The sequence below is a fragment of the Mytilus californianus genome, unplaced genomic scaffold, assembly GCF_021869535.1.
Source record: "Mytilus californianus isolate M0D057914Y unplaced genomic scaffold, xbMytCali1.0.p SCAF_3, whole genome shotgun sequence".
NCBI lineage: Eukaryota > Metazoa > Mollusca > Bivalvia > Mytilida > Mytilidae > Mytilus > Mytilus californianus.
In genome coordinates this window covers 99,799,077-99,803,880 of record NW_026262679.1, presented here as the reverse complement: position 1 = coordinate 99,803,880, position 4,804 = coordinate 99,799,077, and the positions used below count along the sequence as shown (strand labels likewise).

General features: G+C 32.3%; 1 long non-coding RNA gene across 1 annotated transcript in view; it reads right to left on the bottom strand.

The window, feature by feature from the left end:
- LOC127735542 (uncharacterized) overlaps positions 1-323 on the bottom strand; it is a 3,076-nt gene extending 2,753 nt beyond the window's left edge. Inside the window, exon 1 of the long non-coding RNA XR_007998443.1 lies at positions 1-323. This exon is cut by the window's left edge and continues 49 nt beyond it. This is a non-coding gene — a long non-coding RNA (uncharacterized LOC127735542).
- Positions 324-4,804: the final 4,481 nt, after the last annotated feature.

Sequence of the window (4,804 nt, the reverse complement as noted above, 5' to 3'; positions counted from 1 at the left end):
GTGGCCTTTGACTTCGGGTTCTTTGTTTCTTCTTCCCGCTCAAAAATTAGCACGTAATATGAATGCCGTATTCGGCTCAATGTGTTGTAATTCTAAACGTGTTTAGGAAAGTGTCTAAATATTAAAAGTGCTTAGAATTTAAACACGTTTAGCTTTATATACTTGACAAAGTAGCTAAACATGTGTAGCACAGCAACATGTTTATTGAAAAGTGCTGAGAGCCAAAACATGTTTATTGCGAAGTGCTGAGAGCCAAAACATGTTTATTTTTTTATGTTTAGAAATTAAACACTTTCCTAAGCACATAAGTCTTGCAACACGTTTAAATTCTGAGCACAATTTTTACAGTGATATATATATATATATATATCACTCTGAACGTTCGCTTGCCAGTGCCCCCGCCCACTTTTTCAAAATCCTGGATCTGCACCTGCGGTTTGATCATAGAGTTTTCCTTTAACACAATCATAGATGGGTTTATACATCTATGACACAATAGATACCAGTAAACAATGGATGCCAGTCAATAATATAATTCGTATATTTGCAGCGGAAACCAAACGTTAATATTGATTAAATTCTTTGATTAATCTCAAGAAAGCCAAACCGATTGATGTTCTTTTTTTCAACATATATCATATGGCCCCGTCGTAACTTTGGTGGACCATAAAAGGCTCTTTAATTGACTTTATTGTATACTAAGTATACACAGAGGGACGGTAACCATTGACTAGATGAAATTAGATGTAAATATCATCTTCAGAGAAAATAGACTAAATTGGCATCTAGAAGCACTTAACAAATGAAAATGACCAGAACAATAGCGACCTATATAAATTACAAACCTAACAAGTAAGACAATAGTACTACTTAGATAAAATTCAATTGTCTGGGGTATCGAACTAATAACACGTGTAATTGACTCCTATTTTCTATCTTATAGAGTTGTTTTTTCCACAAATATCTGATATTATTTTTCTTGTTTCATTTTGTAAAGTGTGTAGTTATGCTTCTATTAAGGATTATCCTTAGGGAATTTTATCAAAGTGTATGATACTTGTTCATTCACGTTTTTTAATCTGTTGACTATCGTGTACTAACTGATGCTACAAAGTGAATCGTGAACATTTGTGTAGGCGTTCCATGGCGACTAAGAGAGGGGTGTAGGAAAGAAGGAATCTTGTATTTTAATTATTTTTTTTTACAAGCGTTGAAAGGGGATGTTGTAGTCGAATTATATAGTTCTGTAGATTTTATTACAGGTGAAAAATCTTATATTTTGTCAAGGGGGCAGTTTTTGTTCCCATCTGTTACTTACGCAATAAAACACTTGATAAGAACGGTCTCATTATTCCATCGTCTAATATTATATAGGAAATAACAGAATCTTGGGTTCAAAAGGGTCTACGAAATGGAACATTTATATCGCAAACGTTTATAAGCGAAAAAATAGTCGTGCCGGAACAAGATTCGGTGAATAAGTCGGATCTCATTTTTGAGTGATGTAATATAACACATTTGCAAATTATTTCTTCTTTCCGGTAGTATCTCCCATACAATTTGTTGTTTGCTTACTGTAACAACGGAAACACTGTAGCAATTCTTTTTAAAAGACTGGTCGGTTCATAGTCAGTGCAGTATGTCTGGGGGAGATATGCCAGTTTACTCATCTTCGCTAGCTGATACAAACGACTTCAATCTCTACAGAGACGCAGTTTATTTCAAAGTGGAAAAGTTAACAAGAAGTACATTTTTTAGTGAAAGCAAATAAAATGACTTGGTTGAATTGCTTTCAGCATGTTCAGAACTCGTGTATACGGAAAACTAACGAGATAATTCTATAAATATGTCATCAGTTATACGACAAAGATTCCATCTGCATGTATTACAGTAATAATAAAATTGTTTTTTTCGCTCTTTCTGTATTTACCTTGGACTAATAAATTAGTAATGTGCCTGAAAGAATTTCATATAGTATAAAGAAGTTCGCTAATATATATGTCTTTTTTTATTATCAATAACGAACAGATTTTGTACATGTATACATGTATAGATAGGTTCACCTTTTTAACACGACAAGATTTAAGGACAAACTAATTATAAGGTAAGGTCATGTCACAATAAAATAATATTGGTAAACCTCAAACAATACACATAGATAAGTGGTCATTACTGTCATATCAGATGACATTCTACATAATTTCTTCTCACTTTTATTAGACAATTATAATACGGAAGATTGTCTCTCTCTATACATAGATATAGCTATAATTATGTCACAGAAATATAATGTTATTTTTGTTTTCGACATAACTGCTGTTTTCCAGTGGTATAATATAACTGTAATGTTACAGGGACGACTCGGAATATCATTTAACATTTTAAGGCATGTTTATAGTGAAAGAATAGTTCTATATATATGATTCAAATCTTGGTATATTTGAAGTTAAGTTTTATTTGATGTATTTGTCGACCTATTACGTTTGTTATGTTTAATTGCAATCTGAGCAAACGTTATCAGAAAAAGATCTGAGCGTAACTATGATCATTTATATCTCACAATGACAGCGAACCCTCTTTGTCACAATGCTGTTTCAATAAAGACAAACCGCATAACATATTTGTATATTTTGCTATGGTAAAAAAATAAAGTAAATTGCATGATTGTCAAACATTTAATTCAACCAAATGAAAAATTGAAAAATTAAATAGACTGACGTTTCCTTATTACTTATTAATCTAATCTTTAGTTCAATAATGAAATAGAAAGTGGTTCATTTTCAGGTTTCTTTGAAATCTCCAGACGCTTACAGTAATGGAAATACACCGATCGATCATTTAGAATATCTCTTATATAACCTTTACACCTCATTTTCCACAATGACAGATTAGTTGTATTCAAATACTTATAGCGAAAACGTTCATTTCACTATAAAATTTACATGAAAAACATCTAAATGCTCTTAGAGAAATGTTTAAAGTCTGAAACAGTGAATTTAAAGAATGCAGTAGAAGACATTGGTGTTTGTGTTAAGATAGCGATACATCATATGTAAATACAGTAGTCTACTGACAATGCTTAGGAGACAGAGATAGATTAAAAACATGTATCCAATAAAAAATAATAGATGGTCCGTTGGCTATTCCTGTTTTGTAGGAGGATGCACATATCTCTGGTAACAACGTACAGACTTTCGAAATATTTATCATTATAACTACACGTATTTTTTAATCAGATTTTTTTTTGGATTTTGTGTTGCTAAAAAATTAGTGTGAAGATATGCATGAACGAAGTAGGTATGATTGGGATCTTAATCTGATAAAAGGATGTCTTCGATAAATATTGTACAATTATTAGTTATTTGGTACCGATTTCATTGTTTATTTTTCTATTGCTTTGTTGCTTTTAGTTGTGGGTGGTGATGGTGTGGTTGTATGTGTGTGCGTGGGAAAAAAAAGGGGGGGGGCTGAAGGATACTCTGCTGATAACTTTATTGACTAAGGTATTGTATAATTTCTAATTAGTATCATCAGACTTTTTAAACTGATATCAATTCGGTACCATTGTTGTTGGACAATATTCGCCCCACATGTAGCACTCACTTTTTTAAATTACGATTTTTCATTATCATAAAACTGCAGTTACATATATATGGAATTATCTTTTTATGTAACTATAGCCGTTCAGATATATATAATGAATAATAAAATCGAAAGAACGACATTTTTTAAAGTTCAACTACCTCTAGTCTTTGAAACCAAATGCGAAATTGGATAATTTGCCATTAGACTTATACCGATATGTATAACTGTCGGAGATATGGTAATGGGTTGGATATTTCCAATAAGTCTGGGGATCAAAGTGGTTTCCAATTCTTTGTTTCTTTGCGTCATTTACCGATATAGGTAATGACAAACAAATCCATATTTAGATCGTGCTTCATTGGTAAACATGACTGGGATTACAAATGTCCTTTACGGACAACTGTGTACTTCGGATACATTTGAATTTAGATAGTGCAAACTTTATACCAGGCTTCGGAAGACAAGGCATTAATAGACTTTGAGGGTATTTATGGAAAATTGGTTTGAAATAGGCAAGTAATTTAAAACAGACGTTAGATGGTAATAATGATAAACACAGCACTAATTTATTTGATAGGTTAAGGGACGAACTACTTATTTTTGTAAGCAGATGATGCTATGATTTTTTGTCAAGCTGCCATGAGGTCAGTTACAGGAGGCGGTTCGAATCAAGTCTCCTACTGGACAAAACGACGATAGCCGGACATCCTAGCCCAACCTCCTCCGTGTCAAGCAGTGAGCCAGGATCCCATGCAGGCTAAAAACGACGATTCATCACATGTAATTACATTACTATAGTAGAAGTCTATGGTATATATATATATGTATTAAATCTTTGTTCAAACGAAATGAATGAAATGCAATATATCTGAAAGTACGCTTCTTCACTTCAGATTAATTCATTATCATTGTTAGCACATAACTGTTGTTCTGGTTTGTTGATATGCTTGTCCCTCGAGTGTTATTTATTGGGAAAAATGAAAAATATCGTTTCTATTCCTTACACCTGCGAATAAAATTAATACATCCTATTCTCCAATCACTCTAGGGAAAATATGAGTATCAATTGAAAGCAAACAGAAAATATAACTATTAAACATTAAGAGGGATATATGTACAATTAATTAACAAATATCGGCTATCAAAGAAACGTGAGGGGTCTAAATAGGGCAGATTTTCTTTTAAAGATGCTTAATGAATAACATTTTTTTAGACGTTC